The sequence below is a fragment of the Lissotriton vulgaris genome, chromosome 1_1 (assembly GCF_964263255.1).
Source record: "Lissotriton vulgaris chromosome 1_1, aLisVul1.2, whole genome shotgun sequence".
Taxonomy (NCBI): Eukaryota; Metazoa; Chordata; class Amphibia; order Caudata; family Salamandridae; genus Lissotriton; species Lissotriton vulgaris.
In genome coordinates this window covers 731,183,105-731,206,285 of record NC_141685.1, presented here as the reverse complement: position 1 = coordinate 731,206,285, position 23,181 = coordinate 731,183,105, and the positions used below count along the sequence as shown (strand labels likewise).

Here is a 23,181-nt window from a genome sequence, read left to right as displayed (position 1 = left end):
GTTTCCGTAGTCTAGTCTGCTGGTTATGAGTGCGTGGGTGACTATCTTCCCTGACTAGGGGAGGATCTAATTGAACGTCTTACGGAGGATACGGAGAGTGCTGAAGTAGCTGGAAGCGACAGCATTGACCAGTCGGTTCATGGAGAGGGAGGAGTCGAGTACGATGCTGAGGTTTCTGGCGTGGTCCGTGGGGGTCGGGGGCTGCAGAGGGCAGTGGGCCACTATGTGTTGTTCCATGCTGATGGGGTGGTTGCGAGAACTTCTGTCTTCTCTGAGCTGAGCTTCAGGCAGCTGCTGCTCATCCAGGATGCAACGTCCTGCATTCCTTCTTGGATGTTGAGTCTGGTGGTGGTGGGGTCTTTTGTGAAGGAGAGGATGAGCTGGGTGTCGTCAGCGTAGACTACTATGCTGAGGCCATGCTGTCTAACGATGACCGCGAGGGGAGCCATGTAGATGTTGAAAAGGGTTGGGCTGTGCGATGATCCCTGGAGCACTCCGCAGTTGATTTCCGTGGGTTCGGAGAGGAAGGGGGGCAGTCTGACGTAATGGTCAAATCCTAATCAAGAGCTAAGTAGAACTACATCCTCTTCATATACTTGAACAATCAACTGGCAATAGGTTTCTCCGCCATCATGGTAAGCTGGGCTGAAAGGATCCGGATTGGGCTTTCTGTAGTGTCATAATCATGGCTCCTTTTATCACTGAAGGAGCCCGTCCAGATGTTATGGATGTGTTAACCTTATTGGTGACCGAAAGAACTAAGATCGGGACTTGGATCACTAGGAGCTCCTGGTTTAACCTATGTAAACATGTCTGAGACCTCAGCTGCTGACAATAATTGCAGCCAAAATATCTGGCCAGGAAGCTCGCATAAAACACTGAAGGTGGCAGCGTTTTATGGAGGGCAGAAATAGCCTGATAGATGTTCATTTGTTTATTTAGAAAGTATTGCCATAACTTATCACAAGAAGTTTGCCACAGAGGAGTGTTAGTTGTTCCACATTCTGGTGATGAGAAATGTCTAACTAGTTAAATCTAACTTATTTAAATTTTCAAAATGTAGGCAGTAAAATATATCTAAATATCTTAAGTAAATAAATATGTCTTGTGTCACAGACACAGTTGATAGCTGTGTGACATCGCCTGCCTCAAAATGTGGATGTGCATCAGTAAATAGGCGTTGGACTTGTGTAACTCAGCTTATCGAGTTTCCGCATTACCTACTTTTGGTTACATGCTACTTACTTTACCAAAAATCCTCAAGTTGTGCTCCATCTGTGGGCAAAACTCAGAGTAGATGCTATTTACGCACCTTACACATTCTGAAGAGCGAGTTATTGGATTTTATTGGGCTCAATATTGCATCTCGCACCGAGGCGTCGGTTCTCGAGGGCTCGTAGAACGGAATGTTTCTCCCAGCAGGAGCTTTCATTGGTATAGTGCTTGTATTCAGAAAATATCTCATCAGTGGAAGAGCCTGCTCATGGAACTGCTCTTTAATTAAAGCACTCTATAAAGGAATGTTTTCATAACACGAGCCATAGGCAGGGGAGTTGGGGTATGTGTTATCAAGGGAATTCTAATCTCACAAGGCCCTCTCTGCAGAAAAGAGCTTCCGGGTTCGGTCACGTGATGCTCTTTCAGATGCGATAGATTCCGGTCACATACATGCCAACCTATGAGAACAGAACAGAATCAAATTTTGAGAAAAATGTGTTTTCCCCATTGACCTCAATTGAAGCAGAATCGATTTCAGGCGGAAGGCAGCTGAAATAAAGGCTTTTTTCTTCTTATAAATCGGGAGTGTCCCGCCTAAATCGAATCTATTCGGATGCCTCTTGGCTAACCTTTCTGCGGTTTGCACACCACTGCATAGCTGCCAGGTAACAGCTCCCCTGCTTCTGCGCAACTGCCGTATTAATGTTAATTAACGTGAAAGCTTAAACAAAGAGCTGTGTGAATATTGACCCACCGCAAGGTCTTGAAACAGACCCAGGTGTACAAAGCATCCATCCAAGCGACTGCGAAATGTGAGAAGAATTGAGAGAACGGAAGTGTGCCATTGGGACCTCAGACACTGCCCGCGGGGTGATCAATATTTAGGCCACATACCAGCTGCTTCAAATGCGTTATTGCTGCCCTGGGACATGAATCACATATTTAACGAGAGAGAACAGTGATTGGACAGTGTGGGGCTGTAAGGCACTCTTAGAGGTCCTGTGAATCAGCAGGACAGTCGTCTCAAGGTGTGTTGGTGCCATAAGCTTGGTACCTTTTGGAGTCACTCCATTCTCTGCTTGTAGAGTAGTCTTCTTGCAGGAAATGATTGAATGAATGAATAAAGAATTTTAGCCACTTCTGGCGAGGCTCGAACATAAGGCAGGTATCTCTGGATCTGATCTGTATCGGGTTACTCACTGGTCGTAGCCAAAATGTCAGAATGGGATCAATCAAATTGTCCAGAGTCTTGCTTCTGCCAGAAGGTAAAACATAATTCTAAAAGCTTTCCAAGATCCGAAAGCGATGAAACCAGCCACACAGCTGAGAGAAAATCAACAATAGACAACTCACCGAATACCTCAACAACCACCAACTCGGCTCCACTCAGTCTGGTTCGAGACCCAATCACAACACGGAATCTGCCCTTATCGCCACCACAGATGACATCCGCATAATTCTGGATGGAGGTAATATGGCGGCCCTCATCCTCCTGAACCTATCTGCAGGATTTGACATAGCTTGCCACCCCATCCTCAGCCAACACCCACGCTACATCGGAATACAAGGACACACATTCCGATGGATCTGCTCCTTTCTGACTGGAAGGACCCAGTCTGTCAGCCTTTCACATTAAACCTTGCATGTTCACGACCTCATCTGCGGTGTTCTGCAAGGATCCTCCCTGAACACATATATGATCCCTCTAGTCAGCATCATCCACTCTCACTACCTCAACTTCCTCTCCTACGCTTATGACACGCAACTCATTCTCTCCCTCATGGACAAGACACCCATTACCTGGATCAAGGTCAATTCTTGCATGACTGAAATTGCCCACTGGCTGAAGACCAACTTTCTACGCTCTACTCCAACACGACAAAAATTCGTAATTTTCTGGAAGAGCAAATCACCCTAGGACCACATCTGGTGGCCAACAGAACTAGGACCTACTCCCACGTTCACCAAGAACCTCAGGATCATCCTTGAAAACAAACTCAATATGACCACCCAAGCCAATGCAGGCACTGCCTCAGGCTTCCCAACTCTGAAAGTACTGAAGCAGATTTTTAAATGGTTCCCAATCCTGCACCCTCTGGACTCAATAAGCTGGACTATGGGAACTCCCTCTATGCCAGGATCAACCAAAAAACAGAAGGCAGTGGACCATGGGTATACTCGCAAACATTTTCCAAGGGGCCGCAAAGTTTGGTCTAGGGTGTGACTGAGGGCCACACTGATGCCAGCAGGGGGTGTAAAGTGGGTGTAGGGGAAGTCAAGCATGTATATCTAGTAGCTGTCTTTATTATTATTATTATTATTATTATTATTATTGCATTTATTGAGCGCACAGCTACCCGGAGGTTTCCCGGCGCTTGCCTTGGGAACCCGTCCTGGCTTTTCCCTGTGAGATAGCCCCTACAGGGCATCCCCAAGGTGAAAGCCAGGCATCCCGCCGCAGGGGGCCGTTGTGGAGATTAACCTCATGGCTGCTAATGGTTTTCCCCTCCTGTGCTGAAAAAACGCAAATACCAGTGTTACATGACGAGCTGGGCTCGTCATCAGCTTGCGAGGAGGCTACACCATGACGAGCCCAGCTCGTCATCAGCCTGGAAGGGGTTAAGCAAGCTTAATGCCCAGAGTTGCAGAGTGAGAACCCATGATTAGAGCAGGCATCGAAGCGAGAATTATCGAGTCCGTGGACATTTGAGCTGAAGACCCTGCCGCGTCGGGAATTGAACCCTGGTCCCGGGTCTGACCTCAGCTTCCGGGTCTGCCTGCTCTACACCGTGAGCCACACTTCTCCAAAATGAAGGTGTTCCTAAAGGGCCTAGTTACTTCCTTTCCCCAACTGCAATTAACCTTTAAATATGTGTTTGCTGTATATTTAACTTTTTTTTCATGTTACTGCTGAGCTGAGTAAACGACAGCCCAGTGCTGCTGCTGCCCAGGGGGATGCATGTAAAGGTCAGGATGGCTGCTTGCAGCCCCCGGAACATACTGTGAGTATCACTGCTGTAGACCATTCAGAGATCAGTGGCCAGAATCGCCATCAACCTCCCACACCACACTTACATCACACCACACCTTAAAGAGCTCCACTGGCTTCCCATTCACAAACAAGCACAATTCAGGCTCCTCAGCTACACTTTCAAGACACTACAAAACACTGGCCCAACAATCGCATCTGCTTTCCCAAACCTTCCAGACACCTCTGCTCGTCCAGACTCCTACTTGCACACATCTCACACATAGAGAAAACCAGATCTAGCAGTCGAGCCGACCTTTTAATACGTGTTAGAGAGTCCTCTTCACTTTTCAAATTTAGTAAGAAGCTAGATTTGACTTTTCAAGAAGTCCTACTTTCTAGGTGTGGCTAGACATAATATGACAAGACGGGTTTTAAAAACGTTGACATCATTCTAATCTTCTCTTCTTTTCTTCAAAGCAGGTCGCAACTCTAGCCTACTCAGTTGTTGTCTACAAATCATTAAGATCACAGGTTTTCTGTAGTTTGCATGCATTTTAAATAATGCACTACTACAGTTTACCTTCATTGCTGTTTGCCTTAAATTTAGGAAATATTTATGTAGCATAGCCACTCAGACACCTTCAGCCAGTCTTTTTAGCAACAGTATGTACTTACAATTATAGAAAGTGGAACTTTAAGTCCTACAATGCAATTTACTCTGTTTAAAGGCCCCTGCTGGCTGATGGTGTTGTACATGGTGTATCCATTTGCAGCTAATCGGTCTTTCTGACACATTATGGCCTACTTCAAAGAGGTGTTTTTGATGGGATCAGGTGCATAAGAAGAGTGATATTTGCTCTATAATCATGGGACACAGCATCGCCCATCTCTTACTTTGGAGTGGCACCACTCCTCTCACAATCGTGTGTGTGTGTGTGTGTGCGCGCGCGCGCGCGCGTGCGCGCGCATGGGTGTGTGTGTGTGTGTGTGTGAAGTAAATCTATCTCTAGAAAGTGAAGTGAGTGAACAGGATTTCCTACTTTGTCCCTTTTCCAGGGACATTCATCATCTGGGATCATTTTCATTCCCACTTGTAGATAATGTGAAGCAATTTTTCATCTACTTTTGCCACACTGAATTCTGAAAGTGGTTAATTAAAGTTCGAAAGCTTATCCAATGCAGCAGTACTGAGCTTAACGAGGACCATCATCCAGTCCTTGTTTATAAAGTAATATAAATGCAATTAATGATGCAAAATAGAATGCCTTAACATCACACATAAATATCCGGAGTACAAAACATTTGATAGAAAAGGAGGGACATAAGCCTGGTGCGATTAGTAAAACAAAATATAAGCGCTAGGGAGCTATAGAGAAACAAGTTGGGCAAAAATTAATATTGTTCACACCTTGATCCCGCCTTTACTCTTTCCCAACCCTTGACTTCCCCCCTACCCACCCCATTGATGCTTGCACCGCACACGGTGCACACAGAAATGGGAATTAACGACATCATAAGCACATCATTCGTATTGGATAAACTACTGAACAGTTAACGCTTCAGCACCGCAGAAATCAGACATTGATTGAGGATTTGATATGTACTGCTACATAACCTTATCTTAAACTAAAATGCAAATGCTTCTGATTGTACATGGGCACATATCAGCAAAAAAATACAATGTCTCTAACTAACCACACAAATTTAAATTAATAAACAAATGTAAACAAAAAAATAAATGCAATTCATTAGAGAGTGAACAGAATAGGTTGCCGTTGCACTCAAGACAGTGTATATAGTGTTAAGTAACACAATAAACCAAGCATATATCAAAATGACAGAATTATCAAAACAAAAGAACTCTCAATAAGTAGATCTTGGAGTCTTTAATGTGATGAACAGCCAGCCGACACGTGTTTCATCGCACTCGCGATTCCTCAGGGCTAAATGGCTGTAATCCAGTCCGAAGGTCGCTCAGCTGGTGATACTTCCAACCCAGCTGGGCCCTTGACCATAGATACTCCGGTCGAGTATCCAATATGAGAACAGTTATTATTCGATGTATATCAGAGAGTATCCGCTTGACGATTTCAGAATTATATGGTTTTCTATTTATTTTGCCCACGGCGAGTAGGATAATACTCCAATGGTATAGGATAAGTTCAAATGCCGTGGTATCTGTCGATGTATCTAGCGCTCCCAGCTCTGTCAAGCGGAGAAGCGGCTTGTAAAGCGTCCGGATCCGACGGCCGTGTTCCTGTTTCACGAAGTTGACGCGGGTGGAAGCTCTCAAAACTTAGTAGGCAATTCCTTGATGTTGGTTTAGGAATTGCCTACTAAGTTTTGAGAGCTTCCACCCGCGTCAACTTCGTGAAAATCTGCCATTTGGACAGTTTCTAAGATTAAGGAGGAATTGTTCTGAGAAATGTGACTACGAAGTGCAGGCCAAAGAACTGTGCGACAAACTACACCAAAGACAGTATCCCAAAAGGATTGTCCAAAAAGCAAAGAAAAGAGCATCCAATAATAACAGGGATGCACTACTGGAGTCAAAACCTAAGGAACCACCATCAGATACCTCTGAAAGAAAACCAATCTGTATCACTACCTACACGGTAGCTTCGCAGCAGGTAACAAAAATCGTAAAAAAACATTGGAGAACACTGAACAGTGGAGGTCTGAACATCACCCAACCGATGTTCAGTCATCGGAAAGGGAAAAATCTGAAGGATTTAGTGGTACATACACGTCCGAGGAATATGGAAGGCCCTATCCGACGTTTACATCCTTTGCCAGTTGGACACCACCCGTGTTCCAATTGTAGTGTATGCCACCTTACTGAAACCACCAAACAGGTGACATGTAACACAGGCCTCGTATGGGATTTGAAAAACTTCTCAAACTGTAATACATCAGGGGTCGTATACATGATCACATGTGTGTGCAATTTGCACTACATAGAAATGACAACCAGAAAGGTAAACACAAGAATGGTTGAACATCGCAGTAACTTCAGGTGCAAACACTCAAATACAAAAATTACAACACACTTCCTGGAAAAGGCACACACACCCAATGATATGCGTTGGGTAGTGCTGGAAATTCAGCAACCCCATGCTGACATGGAAAAGAAACTACTGGAAAAAGAGCAACGTTGGGTGTTCAGACTCCGCTCGCACATTGTGGGACTAAATGACGATATTCCCTGGGGACAGTTTACCTAAATGATAAACGTATGCCACACGAGAACTGATCCGTAGTGTAAAAAACTCATAGAGTTTCACATATGTAAATACTACCATCTACCCGAACTGTTGCATGAATCATGATGGGGTATCATGGCTTTTTCTGCCATTCCTAGCAAATTATTTCATGAATGTGAGAGATTATAGTTAACCCAGAGGGCATAACTGGTGAACCTGGTGCGTCAAATAATTTTTCGAGTTTATGCACTTTAAAATGATCAGGCCAGCATGTACCCTGATAATACGCTAAATTCCCCATACAACACCCCAAATTATTTTAGAGGTGTGATTAAGCCCGTATAGTCCCAATTAAGTACCTTCTCCTAACAGAGAACGAAATCGGTACCCCTAAGATGGCCGCTACGAATGCGTGAGATAGCATGGAACAACACGCTCTAGTTCACGTAAGGGTGTTCCCACGCCAGCGCAAACAAACCGCGAACGGTATCTCCTTAAAAACAACACTGAAACCCTTAGTCCGATAACATCCGGACCGGAGGGAGACAAGTAGGTGCCTGAATGCAGGAGGTAACCGGAGCACAAGTAAGTAAGAACAGGGCACCAAGGACCGCCATTGGGTCATTGTAACATCGCCAACCAGCGCGCATTGTTGGGTGATTTACCAACTTTGTTTTTCTCCCACTAGAGTTGCTAGGATACCGATACCCCTCCAACTCCATGGGGCCCAGTTAGGTCTCTTGAAAAGTATGTATGAGTGTGTATGACAGATGAATGCTTGGGTGTGTCACTGAGCGAGGTGTGTTTTTTAATCACGTTCAAAAATGCACGAAATGAATCACCTTTTTGTGCATGAAAACAACCACGGCCAACAAGTCCGCTTTCAGATCACAGAAAACCATCACATTTTCTGCCTAAAAACTGTGTGTGATAATATATGGGGTTATTCACCCCGTGACCTTTCAAGTTGTTTTTTATCTTTCAGGAAAGACGTGTTTTTTGGAACAAAATACGTAGGTATTATTGCATGCACTTAGTAGAGTTTGCTGCAGTTGAAAGTCTTTTTCTATAATATCTCATTGAAAGAGCTAAGGAGTGGCGAACACAGGGCTGGTCCCTGTGTAGTCCCGAAGAAGTGCTTGGGGTATGCACGAAACATGTCGACTTAGGAGTTGATAGGTACATCTGGACACATTAAGTTTAGGGCAGCCTATCTCCCCACCCTGTTTTTAATATTACCACCTAGAGGTCAGAATAAAGTTTATTGAAAACCTACTGGGCAGGTATTTTTAACCCACATCACATAGTCCACTCCCCACAAATACACATGCACCACACATAGTCCATAAAAGTGCTCCTACGTAACTTCGCAAGTCGTAGCACGCCCCAGCCCGTAGAGGACTGGGATGGCCCCAATGATGAAGCATGTCACCGTGGGGCAACCCCGGTGAGTGAGGGGACACCTAAAAAAGGAACAATTTTTCCTTTTTATATACATTAAACATAATTCTCACAGTCAACCCCAGTGTGTGCTGGCTGTTTTTCTAGCAAGGCTCTTAGGTATCTGGAAACAGAAACCTTCTTTGTTTGACCTATTTCTTGGAGGGCGAGCCTAGCTAATAATCCTCTAACTCCCTTCCTTATTTATTCCCCCACACTCACACAGGAACTGCACACCTTCTTTAAATTCTAGCCTCATTTGGGAGCCCTTGTGCAGGACCTCATAACCCAGCTCTCAGTCCCCCCTTTTTTTAATACACACTTCAATGTAAGCAAACCCAGGGCCGGACAGTCCTTTTATTCCACCAGAGGTGGACCGGAGCCCTTGGTGGCCGATGTTGAAAACCCAGGGCAGATCTTGGAACATCTGTCCACTTTCCCCAGGTCTCCGAAGTTAGTTGCAGCAGGGACAGAAGGCCTTCTAGAGAGACAGAAAGGGCGGGAGAAGGTAGAGAGGAAACGATCACAGAGGGAAAATAGAGAGGAGAGAGGGAATGGATTGATGGCGAGAGATTGCACGAAGAGATGAAGGGAGCTGGTTGGTTTGAGCATTTTTTGCCAGGGCGGCGTTTGGTCGCCCCAGTATGGCCCTGGTAGCATCTATGGGCAGAATTACTAACATTTCATTCAACACAATGCAGCGGGAGAACTTGCTGTGCTGCATTATGTAAAACGGAGAGGGCAGAAAGGCACCATATCTACTAAGATATTCCGCCCTTCGGTTCCCTCCTTGCACTGGTGCAGTGTGTGTGCATGTTCAATGGTGCCTGCATTACAGGCAATATTGTTTTTGTGCAGGAAAGTATACCCTCCTGCTCAAAAACAATCCTAAAGTGCAATTTACTCTTTCTAAGTGTGATGCAGAATTAAAGCATAGGCATTTTTATTTTGATAGAGTTTTATATAGCGCAAACTTGACACGCATCGGGTATCAGAGCGCTATACATAGCACCGGTTGCGTTACATGATTACACATTTATTTTTGTTAGGCACAGGGAGATTAAGCGATTTGCCCAGAATCACAGTATGTTCAGCGTCATTGTTGAGACTCGAACCCGGGTCCCCAGATTCAAGGCCGGCTGCCCTAGCTGTTAGGCCAACTCCTCTCTCCTCTCATTTATAGAAAAAGGCAGCTGAACACCATTCAACATAATTTAAAAATAAAATAACGCTTCGAGTGGATTGTGATGCAGGCACTTTTTCTGGGAACTGCATATGGCACTCTCTCTTAACAAAAAGAGCTGAATTTTCTGACATTTCTTGTTTGTTAGGTCTTGTGTTAGCCTAGACCTTTTGATTTTTCTAAAATATATATCTATAATATACTGACTTAACAGGGCTTTCAGCCACCTCTCTTCATCCATTGGTCTGTTGTTGTATCATTCACATTTTGTTCTTGTTCCACCCACTACAGATTACGGCACGGGGCAATGAACCTACTTCAGCCACTGACTAAGTTCACTTTCCGTGACTGCATTTAGCCCTTTCACAAGGAGCACTTCCACACACAAGGTAGTTCCCATCTGTGCCAGTGTTTTTGTTTGTTTTCACTTTATGATTACTTCACTGTTGCCTTTATTTGTAGAACCTGATGTGGTAGCACAACACTTTATACCAAATGTGAACACAGGGCACATTCCAGCTTTATCAGTTCCTGTCTCTTGCCAGTGCTGTTGTAAATCATTTTGTAGTGTTCTTTGTATATCTGACTGCAAACTGCATTGCAGCGTTGTGATTGACAATGGGGAGCCTGGGTGCTTTCTGGTTCCGGGACTCGCCGGAGAAGTGGAGGAGAAACGCGAACAGCGGAAGAGGTAAGTGGTATTTCTATTTTGTCCCCCCTCCACCCTTCTCCCCGCCCCTCCACCATCATTTCCTGCCAGCAGTTGCTACCAAAACATTTTTGCCTTTAGCCAATATATATTTTTTAGATTGATGAGGTTCCAGCAGCACAATAATGTTGTGCAAAAACCATGGCCAAACAAAATCAAAATTTGATAACAAGCCGGCTGCCAAGGCCAGGCCTATTGGCTTTGCCAATGCTTGTTGTTTGTGCAGTTTGCATGTTTATGGTTTCTCAAAGTTATTTGAGATAACAGCCAAGTTGCATGAAGCTGCGCCAGAAACAAATTCACCCCGTAATAAATAGACGTATTTTACAAATCACAATACCGCGAATGGCGTCACAGGTGACGTCACACGGGCTGTGAATGAAGGCATTACAGACAACACTAAATATACTACAAATATTGTGATCACAAATAACAGCGACTGCGATACCACGAAGGCATCACAAGTGGCGCTCTAAGCACTATCAAGACTGGTTTCAAAAATGAAACCGCATGTTATATAAAGGACGATATTGCAAGCAACACCACGAGGATTGACGTCACTATGTGATTTCAAGACTGACATAAAAAATAACATTACTTGCAGTCAAAAATGAGGTCGCTCATAAGACCATCTGAAAATAAGACGGGCGCCAGATATTACAACGCATAATAAGTGGCGCAGCCGGTGTGTCATTGGCCCTTGTGCAAGGTAGGAAATTGTCCCGCTGTCTGCTGTTTATATTGCAAAATACATAAATAATCAGGGTTTGATGTCCCTAAGACTTCTGGGCCCCGGTGCCACTGCACCTGTTGCACCAATGGAAGCTACGACCCTACACATAATTTCAAAAGTGACATCACAAATATATAATATGGACAATTGCTTCACAAATCACACCACCTGATATCAAGACCCATCTCAAAGAGAACCGCTTGTGATGTGTGTAGTGTTTCCAAAGAATGATTCAAAGAGGAAACAAAGCATAGGTTTGGAGTCCAGTTTATTCGCCTCATCCATCAACAGCTTCAGGTCGTAACTGACCTGGAATCATGTAAACATTCCTATTCTAAGAATGATGGAAACATTCCTAATCTAAGCAAAGGGGCTAGAACGAGGGAAGGGGAAAAGCAGGTAAGAAAGCACAACATAACACATCTCCCATCTTTACAAAAAGCATAATGAACAGAAAATAAAGAGGCAAGGAGATAAAAGAAACAGATGAGCAAACGAAAATCAATGACCATACCTTACACGTAATCTTTCATGTACATTGGAGCACTACGTAACCTTTGGCTCCTCATGCGAGAACTGGATGGAGAGTTGTGACAAGTGCGAGAAGCATTGCTTATGCCAAAGAGATTAGAAGAGATATCAGAGTCAGACAAAGAAAGGTTCTTAGACCTGACGACTACAACTCGACTCTTGTTCCAAATCCTCCCATCCTGTGTCTTTACAGCATTACCAAAAACTTTAATGACCGGCCTAACATTGGTATACTTGGACCACAGCCTTCTCCCTACCGGTGCCTTTATTTTTATAAGGTCACCTACCTTTACATCATGAAATTTAACACGTTTGACTTTATCAAAATATGCCTTCCTACAAATTTGTTTCTCAACTTCTCTCTCCCTCCAGGCTCCCACATGATTATCCACGAATCCCTTCTTCATGTTCATCCAACCTGGACACCACATCGTGTTTGGAACCCTCCCTCTAAATAGCTCAAAGGGAGATTTTCCAGTGGTCGAGTGAGGGGAGTAACGATAAGCATCTATTCTTTCTCTTAATGTATCCTTCCAATTCAAGCCACTAGCTCTTGCGAGCTGGATGCACTCTTTCAACGTGCGATTGACCCTCTCAACTGCACCATTTGTTTCAGGGTGATATAGAGATGTTCTCTTGTGTACTATTCCACATTTTTTAAGATAGTCCTCAAAGACACTAGAACAGAACTGAGGACCGTTATCTGACAGTAAACTATTAGGGAAACTCTCTCTCAAGAATATGTCCGATAAAAACTTTATGACAGAACTAGAAGTAATTTCAGAAACAGCACGAACCTCAATCCATCGTGAATACAAATCAACTAAAACTATCAGATATGGAGTGTCAGAAACACCCGTAAGGGGCCCTAAAATGTCGATTGCCAATTCATCCCAGGGATGATCAGGTAACTCTCTACATACCATAGGCATTTGCCTGACTTTTAGGATCTCATCACTTGCGCAGCATTCCACACACTCCCTCACCAAACGTTCTATTTCCAAGTCCATTCCTGGCCACCAAAACTGAGTACGAACCATCTCCTTTGTTTTTACTATTCCCAAATGACCAGAGTGTGCATGAGAGAGTAATTTTTTTCTTAAAGTGAAAGGAGGTATGAGTCTCAACCCACGAGTTAGCAGGTCATCTGAAATTGAAAGTTCATGAGAAACTAGAGACCATGGTTTGTCCAAGCGCTTGTTATCTTTTAATAAAGACATTACTTTAACCAGCTCTTCATCTTTCAACAATTCCTCTTTCCACTCTTCTTTACTTACAACACCCTCTGTGACCTCACAAACGTTCAAGTATTCATCTACATCAACATACTCATCTTCGTACCCCTTATCATCGCTTTTAACCAATCTAGAAAAACAATCAGCAGCCTTGTTAGACACACCGGGTAAATACTGGACTTCAAAGTCGAATTCTTGTAACGATATGATCCATCTTCTTATCCGAGAAGAAATGGAATCTAGTCCTTTTTTACAAAATACTTCTTTCAAAGGCTTATGGTCAGATTTAACAATAAATTTGGTCCCCCAAACTAAATTCTTGAACTTTTTAAGTGCCCAATATATGGCTAATGACTCTTTTTCGATTACAGAGTAGTTTAACTCAGGACCACGAAGGCACCTGGATGCACATGCAATTAAAGACTCATGTCCTTGTTTATTTTGTACCAACACCGCCCCTAATCCCTTTTCACTAGCATCAGTAAAAATGACAGTGGGTAAACCAGGAACAAATGCCTGCAAGGATGGAGCTTTCTTTAATTCCTCTTTTATTCCTTCAAACTCCTTCTTACACTCATCAGACCAAATAAAAACGACACTTTTCCCAGTGAGTCTCCTCATGTTCTTCGTCTTGTCCGCAAAATGCACTATAAACTTACCATAAAATTCTACCATCCCTAAAAAGGACAATAACTCATCTCTATTGATAGGTTCTGCAACATTACTGATGGAAGTAACCAAATCCGTTTTCGGAAACACACCTTCACTCTTGATACAGTGCCCTAGGTAATTTACTTCTTCTAAGCCAAACTTACACTTCTCTTTCTTAAGAGTCAAACCAGAATCAGCAAGTCTTCTCAACACTTCACACACCCGCTCGTTGTGTTCCTGCACATCCGACCCATACACTAGAAGGTCATCCTGGTAACATTTTACCCCACGCAGACCTTTAAGTAAGTGTGTCATAATCCGCTGGAAAACCGAGGCAGCTGATATCAACCCAAAAGGCATCCTTTTGAACTTAAAAGTCCCCATCGGTGTTACAAAAGCGGTTAAGTCTTGACAAGAAGTGTCTAGTTCTACCTGGTGGTAGGCAGATGCTAGATCTAGGGTAGTGAAGTATTTCGCACCCTCTAATGTGCCTACCATTTCATCTATGTTGGGTAACGGAAATCTGTCTACCACCACCTCTTTGTTTAACGCTCTTAGGTCTATGCACAAACGAATCTCACCAGTGGGCTTCTTCGCAACCACAATGGGAGACAACCATTCCGTGGCTTCTACAGGCTCTATAATGTTATTTGAAACTAACTTTTCTAACTCTTCTTGTACCTTTATCTGTTCTGCTAGTGGAATCCTTCTAACTTTCGCTACCACAGGGATAGCACCTTTCTTAAGCCTGATACAATGCTTATAGCCAGTTAAACATCCCAACTTGTCTTCAAAAACAGATGGAAATTTTCCAGAAAACATGTCAGCAAGATTCTCCACCTCCTGAATTCTCACCTGCGGTGTGGCATTAGGATCAAGTGTGACTCCAAGATCACGTTGGTCACGCCAACTAATTAGTGCATCCCCGAAATTGGTAACATAGATTTTTCCAGGAATGATTCTACATCCTAATTCCATAGTAGCAGTAAAGTAACCTAAAATCTTAATTGGTTTACTGCCATACCCTAGCGGTAAGATGTCACTTTTGAACAATTTAACATTTTTCCCAAAGGTTTTGTGCAAAAGCTCCTCATCAATCATAGTGATCTGCGAACAGGAATCAAATTTAAATTCTATCATGGCATCATCTACCTTAACTAAATGTGTGGGATGTTCTAATACTCCATCACTAACTTGAAACGTAACCGTTTTCACTTGTGGTTGTGCCCATTTCTTGTACGTATTATCCCTTTTATTACCTTTTGTCCTGCAACATTTTGAAAAATGACCTCTTCTCCCACATTCATTACAAATAACCTTTAAAGCAGGACAATTTGGTGAGTTAGCTAAATGTCCGGGGTTGGCACACCTGAAACAAGAAAATTTGTTAGACATATTAAAATTAGAATTATATCTGTTTGCCATGTTGTCATTTCTCCCACTTTCTTCTTTTCCTTCTTTCTGAACCTGACAAACTACTTCTTCTACTTTGGATTCCGTTTTCTTCTCAGGTTCTACTGTTTTCTCTTTTTCTCCTTTCAGTTTATCTACGCATTTTGTCATGTGTTCGACTTGTTTTGCAATGACAAGTACTTCCTCTAGAGGTGGTTCATCCTTCAGCCATAACTCTTTACGAATGCTGTCATGTGCACATTTTAAGACGAACTGATCTCTTATCCTTTCTTCTAATGTCTGTCCAAACTTACATGAAGATGCCAATTTTCTTAGAGCGGACACGTAGTCTTCTACAGACTCATCTCTCTTCTGACCCCTCAAACCAAAATGGTACCTCTCCATTATTGTGCTCAATCTTGGAAGATAGTGACGATGTAATTGCTCTATTGCTATTTCATACTCGTTTAGGTTTCTCTGTTCTGCTGCTGTGAGCTCAGGCAAGTGTTCTAATACATCCTGTCCTTCACCGCCTAGACAGTGTAATAGTAAGGAGAGCTTCCTTTCTGCACTTAGGTTTGTACCACATACTCTCGCATAATTCGCAAAAATCTTCTTCCATTTCTGCCATTTCACACTAGGTTCACCTGGACTTATCAAAAAAAATGCTGGTTGTGTGACATTCTGCATATTTAACTTATTTCCTTTTTTTCTTTTTTTATAAATAGTCTTTCTTCTCTTTATCCTTTATTGTGCCCTTGATCTACTTTTTTTTTTTTAATGTTATTAATAAAGATTTATTTTTGTTAAACAATGAGCTTCTTCCGCTTCTTCTGTCTTTTTTTTTTTTTAGTAGAATAGGCTTTGTGAGATCATACTCCTTTTTTTTTAAAGACAGATTCTATTTTCTTTCAGAAGCATTCCTTTACATTGTTCCTAAAGACAATCAGGGTTCTTTTCACAATATCCGTGTTTTTTTTTTTTTAAAACGAACGTTTCTTCACCTTACGTTCTTTTTACTATGAGCACATAAAGTTTAACCATAGGAATTCTTTTCCTTTGTACGCGCGTTACACACAGCGTGTAATGAGGCTTGGAACGCACGGTGACTTCCTTCACACGCTGCGTGCTACGTCAGTGGACCGCATGACGTCTTCTTTGTCTACGCGCTGAAATCCCTCGCGCAAATAGAAACGAGCAGCGCGAGCGCCTTTAACGGCTCAGTAAACAAACATACGCGTTGTTCGTATACTTTCTTTTACGTCCCCTTATTATTTTTTTAACCTCCCTCCGTACTCCTCACCAGACTAAGGAGTTTCCTTTCTTCGTTTCAAATCATCGACTCAGCCGCTGGAAAGACTTCGCTTTCATCGAATGGAAAACAGCCGCTGGGGAGGTACTTCAAGTAGAGGACAGCTGGGTGTTGAGGCGATGTGAGGTAGGATCGTCGCCAGTAATAATGTAGTGTTTCCAAAGAATGATTCAAAGAGGAAACAAAGCATAGGTTTGGAGTCCAGTTTATTCGCCTCATCCATCAACAGCTTCAGGTCGTAACTGACCTGGAATCATGTAAACATTCCTATTCTAAGAATGATGGAAACATTCCTAATCTAAGCAAAGGGGCTAGAACGAGGGAAGGGGAAAAGCAGGTAAGAAAGCACAACATAACAATGTGTTAACCCAAAAATGGCACCGCATAATATAAAACAATGATATTACATACACCACGTGATAGGAATAATTGCTTCACAGCTGACAGTGTGTGATAAGATTCACAACCCACTGCCATCACGTGGATGACCACCAGATGACACCACGTGCGCTATCAAGAATGACGCGATAGAGCACATTATGTGATAACACTGATATCGCATACTATGACAGAGGCAGCAGCAGATACATCATGAATGCACATAGAAGCACGGGGAGCATGGTCTATAGAATGGAACCACACAGTGGTGAAATCCACTACGCGTCCTTTGCAGAGCGCGCTACGGGTGCGACTCGCCCTGCATTGGATGCTGCTGGGCGGGGCTCGCCGGTGGGGGCGCGGTGCCCTTCCACGAAGGGTCAGCCGGCCTCTCAGACATCCATGCGTGAATGATTCACGTGTATCCCCCCACCCCCAGCCAATGCGCACACACCGAACCTGATTTCTCATTTATACTCAAACCCCTCGTGACCTTTTCCAAAGCAAGACATAAATTACTCGGAGACATGTCAATTAAGGGTTCTGCTCGGAAGGCCTCGAGGAGCCCTCCGAGCACGAGGCCCTCCATTACCGAGGCAGAGCCGCCGTTCCACGTCCACCGACAGACAGCCGAACAACCGAGGGGGCGCTAGAGGGCGAAGGCAAGAGAGGGGGTGGGGACAGACGGGAGACTCTAAAGAGCCCTGGGCAGTTGCGCAGCAGGGCCGGAGTTTCCACCGGTGCAGTGGCACCGGGACACAGAGGTCTAAAGGCCCCGCCGATGCCGGATAATTTCTGTGTTCCACAGTTAAAACAACGGACGTAGCGTCCATTTCCTTCTTTGAACTACGGTAAGTGACACGCCGGCTATGCCACCTTTGGAAGAGTGCCATGGGCCATAGTGCAAGCCCCATATTCACGTGCTGAGTGGAAAGAAACACACCCATAGCTGTGGGACTGACAGCCCCACAGAGCCCCAGACCCTGGTGCGACTGCACCTGCTGTACCATTGACACAGGTCAGGGGACGCGAGGGAGAGCGATCGGAGCGCGCGAGGGAGAGCGATCGGAGCGCGCGAGGGAGTATGGTCGCGAGAGTATGGCGGGCGATAGCATGGGAGGGGAAGGGTTAGTGGTTGGGGAGGGGGAAGGGTTAGACTTTGGGGAGGGTGAAGTCAGCGATACTACTTCATGTGGTGATGGATGGGGACACCGTGACAGGGAGGGACTAGGGTGTGACGGAACACCGTGATGGGTTGGGAAGGCAGTATGGACTCCTTCCTTGTCTGAAGGGAGTGACAGGGAGAAGGGAAGGAAATTGGGAGCTAGAGATGGATGGGACAAGGTGTGAGGTGAGGGACGGAGAGCGTGACAGTGATTGGCAGCCAAGGGCCGCGAGGGGGGCGTGTGAGTTAGAAGGGCTGATAGGGAGAGAAATGGTGACAGCATGGAAATGAAGGAAGGAACTATGGCAGAGAGAGGTCTGAGTGGAGACCCAGCGAGGAGACTGAGGGGGGATGAACACAGGGAGGACGTGAAGGAGGGTGGAACATTGTCCTTGGTATAGAAGAAACACGATGAGGCAGGATCGGGAATGGATGAAGTAAAGCGGGTGGGGGCTGGCGGGGGGTTATCATGATCCTGGTGGGGTATTGGGGAGGGGGGAGCCGGAGCTGGGCAGGAAGCTGGAGAGGGGGGGGGGGGGTGAAGGAGAATGAGGCGGGAAAAAATTATTTCATGGAGGGAGGGCGGGCAAGAGGTTATTAATTGGGGGTGTCGCCTGACAGAAAAGAGGAAGCATAACAGGCAGAAGTGTGGTAGGGAGTGGAGAGCGGGAGCATGTTAAGTGGTAGGGTCGTAGGACGGAGGGTGGTACCGACGGGTTATGGGTGAGGGAGCATGATGTGAAAGGGCAGGGTGCGACTGAAGGAGGGGGCGTGGCGGAGAGCACATTAGAGATATGGCAAGGGGGGGGGGGCATGACGCAGAAGGCGCTTGGTAGATAGCTGGTGCTCGAGACAGCATGGAGGGGAGGCAGTCTGCTGAAGACTCGTGGTAGCGAGCTCACCGGTGAAATATCTTACAGGGAGACATCGACGGGGTCAAGGAGAGAGCTTCGAAACCACATAACACCAACAAGGTCATGCATGCAGCTTTCAAGTCACTGAAACCTGAATAGGGCCCAAGAAGAGTGGCTCCGAGCGACAGACTAACCAGCACGACTTCTTTCAAAAAGACAGAGGTGGCTTCAGAGACACTGAAAATAGGAGTGAGCGAATTTTTCCCAATTTACTGTTGCATAATTGCACACATTTTTATGAAAATTACACAAAAAGGCAAAATCCAGCATTTTTTGCTATATTTTATCATGAAATGCAACCACAGCAGTTTGGATTTTGATCTAAAAATTAGCAGTGAATTGCACATAACACGAACCGCAATGCCATTCTGTTCGTCTGCATTGCTCCTATGCTCCAGCATCAGGATTTTCACCAAATGGCACCCTAAGTATGTGAACTGGAGTCATTTCAGAAATGTAGCATACAAAGTATAATGCAGAATTCTAAAAAGTTCATGAGATTACGCTGTTGTACTGATGTAATGAAAATTTCACCTGGACCTAACCGAAGAACTGGGAAGGCCATAAAGGGTCCTTCTGAAGAAGGAAAACATCTAAAAACAACCAAAAGGGAAGGGTTAAACGGGACCAACAGGACCAAAGATGGATCAGCAGAGATACATACACAAACAAGACAAAGGCAGGTACATTTAACAAACTGAAAGACCAACAAAGAGAAGGAGGGAAGTATTTAGACACTGAAATCACAAATAGGGCAAAGAGTAGCCTCATAACACCACTAAACACCACTAGAAAAAAAGCGTAAACGTCAGAGGCACTCAAATATGAACAAGGCCACGGAAGGGGTTCCTGGGGCACTGTAACACAAGAGGGCATTTCAGAGACACAGAAAGTCCGAAAGAACCAAGGAGGGAGCTTCAGAGACATGAAGCCAACCCTTTAGACAGCCTCCTGGTAATAATGAAAAGTAACTGAAAGACAAAGAGCGCAATAAAGTAGTAATCTTATGCAAAGACACCTTGCCTTGGAACTCCACATGGCGGCCTTCCAAACTTGGACACACTCGCCTCCCAGCAACCCATGCAAAGAACCTCAGAATAGTAATTGGCAACCAAGTTACCATGACAGGTCAAGTGAATGCAGTCTCTGTCTCCGGCTTCCACACACCCGATGCTCAAGAAGATTTTTAAATGGCTCCCCACCAACATTTGCAGACCCATCACCCAATACCTCATCACCAGCAAGCAGGACTACGGCAACACAGTCTATGCTGGAATCAATGCTCAACTGATCAGAAGACTCCAGACCATACAAAACTCTGCAGATAGGCTCACCCTCAACCTCCCAACCCACAATGACATCACCTGCACCTCAAAGAGCCCCACTGGCTCCGATTCACAAATGAGCAGACTTCAATCTCCTCATGCACACATCACAAAAGCCTTACACAACATTGCCCTCATATACCTCATCAACCGCATAAACTTTTACAAATCTACCAGACACCTCTGCTAAGCTGGACTCCCACTCGCATTCACGTTCCACATACCCAGAACCAGATCCCGCAGTTGTGCCTTCTCCTACCTCGCACCTAAAGCATGGAACAATCTGCACATCACAGCCTCTTCCTCAGTTCTTGAATTCCACAAGAAACTGAATATCTGGCTTGTCACTTTGCCCTGACCCTGGCTCGACCAAACGGCTCTTCCTTCAGCACCAGAAAACCCTCCTGGGTGAGTTGTGCGCTATACAAATACACATAACATAACTTTCAGAGAGACAGACAAAAAAACTAAAATAACCAAGGTGGAGACACCGAAATCCAGAGACACTGAGCTAACATGCAAGATAGCCTTCAGTGAGATACCAACAGGGATAAGGAGGAATGTGTAGAGACGCTGACATCACCAAAAGGGCTGAAGAGAGTCTCATAGATCCCAAAAACACTATAAGAACCAGGCAGTGAATCAGAAGCACTGAAATATGAAGGTGTTAATGAAGGAACCTCAGACACACTAAAACACCACAAGGCACAAGAATCACCAAAAGGGCCAAAGAGGGAGCTTCAGCCACACTTGGACGCCAAAGAGGGCAATGGAAGAACCTTCAGAAGGACAAAAAAAAAACCGACAAAGGTGCAGACACCAAAGCTCAAACATGTCCAGGGAGGTAGCTTCACATGCAAACTAATGTTCTGTGCAAGAAAAGGGCCAAGCAGGTAGAGCCAAAGTCAATGAAACAGATTCATTCCCAAAGAGGTAACTTCAGAGATGCTGAACAAATATACCCTTGGGTGAAACTAAAACGTGGCCGAGGAAGGATCTTCCAAAATATCAACAAAACCAAGGATCTTAGCACACACTAATATAGAATAGAGGGATCATGAGAAACATTGAAACAACTCCAAGAAGGGAGCTTCAGAGTAACTGTGGTAACCTCAAGATATCCTATAGGGAAACCAATACAGGGAAGGAGGGAGCTTCAAAGACAATGAAACACCAACAGGGCAAGGAGGGAACTTTGGAAACACTAAAATCACAATCAGTACAAGGGAGGTTACAACATACACCCAAAACATCAACAAGACCAGCGCAGAAACTTCATACGCAAGTCAACACCAACAGGCAGTGACTTAGCGAGGCTGCCATGGGCTCCTTAGAAAGAAATTAAATGGTCCTCCGACTGATGTTTGTGTAGGTAAAATACAGCAAGAATTAGGGCTCCATGGGCCCCTCTGGCTTTGGTGACCGGTGCCACTGCACCTGCTTCACCATTAATAACTACTGCACCTACCAGCATGGCCAAGGACACTCAAATTACCAATAGGATCAAAACGGGTGTGTCATAGACACCAAACACCAGTAGAGTCAGTGAGCAGCTTCAGCAACAAGGACACACCAACAGAATTCCCAAGAGAGCGTCACAGACGCTGGGTTACCCATGAGACACCCTGCACAGCACCAGCAATTCAACCATGGAGAGAATTTCAGAGACAGTGTACTTAACAGTGAGGTACCCTTCAGGAAGGCGTGGACATATGCGTGAAGAGAGGTGCAGAGACAGTGGGGCAGTTTACGAGACACCCTTCGATGACACCAACAGGAAACAGCCAAAAGCCTTTGAGACGCCTAGCTGATATATGAGACCTCATTCACGGAAATATAAGCTAGAGACATAAGAGAACGCTTTATACAATTGTCCAAATCATTAGACACCTTCTAACCAAGACGATGGCCAAAAGGACAAATGGGAGTGTCTACGAGACACCGTGAGACACCCTTCATGGAAACATCCACATGTCCACGAAGAGAGGTCAGGAGACAATCAGCTGCACAATCAGTAACGGAGAAAGGATGCCCTGGGCCCCGGAACAACCCGGGAAAATGAAAATTTTGACTGCTGTTGGGATACAAAATATAGCAATTATCCGGATTCAATCGGCTCCTCCGGGATCTAGGCCCCGGTGCCACTGCACCTGCCGCACAGATTGATAGCTACACCCCTGGACCCGATCTTAAAGTAAACAGCACGATGGCTCGATGAGAGCATTTCCCCGAGTCCGTGCCTCTCCGGTCCGCAGGATGCGCGCCATGCCCTTCCAATAATGGCCCTCCCACCACAAGGGTAGAGCGCAGTCTGCCAGGACATGGCCGGCGGGGGCTAGCAGCGCGCTTACCCGGGAGCCTAGGGCTTGGATGTCGGCATGGGGATGGATGGAGGTCCGACGCGGGCCGGAGACCCCAAGGCTGAAATCCGAGCGCAGCCGAGGAGCCTGAAGATGGATCTCCGCTGGGGGCCGGGTGGTTGCGGATACAGGTCCGAGCTGGGCCGGAGGGTCAAGCACTGGCGAGCTCCTTTTCCAAGGGGACTTCTGCGGGGCGGGGAGGCTGCTCTGAGCTCTTCCTGGATCAGGAACCCTCTCTAGGAGGATGAACGAGCCGTGCGCTGCTACCGTCCCCTCCTCCTCGCCCTCCCCTCCTCCCGCTGCTGGAGACGCTCAGCATCTACAGGAGAGAACTTGGGCATGCAGACTGCAGCCTGGGGAGCCCACCAATCACCCCCGCGCGAGCCGCCTTCAGCGCGCGGCCTCGCATCAGCACCGGGGACGGAAGCACCCAGGGGAGCGAGCCACGCGCCGTGCAGGCA

At 45.3% G+C, this 23,181-nt stretch overlaps 1 protein-coding gene across 1 annotated transcript in view; it reads right to left on the bottom strand.

Moving 5' to 3' along the window:
• LOC147747723 (protein FAM163A-like) overlaps positions 1–22,914 on the bottom strand; it is a 317,877-nt gene extending 294,963 nt beyond the window's left edge. Inside the window, exon 1 of the mRNA XM_086955311.1 lies at positions 22,712–22,914. The gene's annotated coding sequence lies outside the window, so the exon portion shown is untranslated. The remainder of the gene's footprint in view (positions 1–22,711) is intronic.
• Positions 22,915–23,181: the final 267 nt, after the last annotated feature.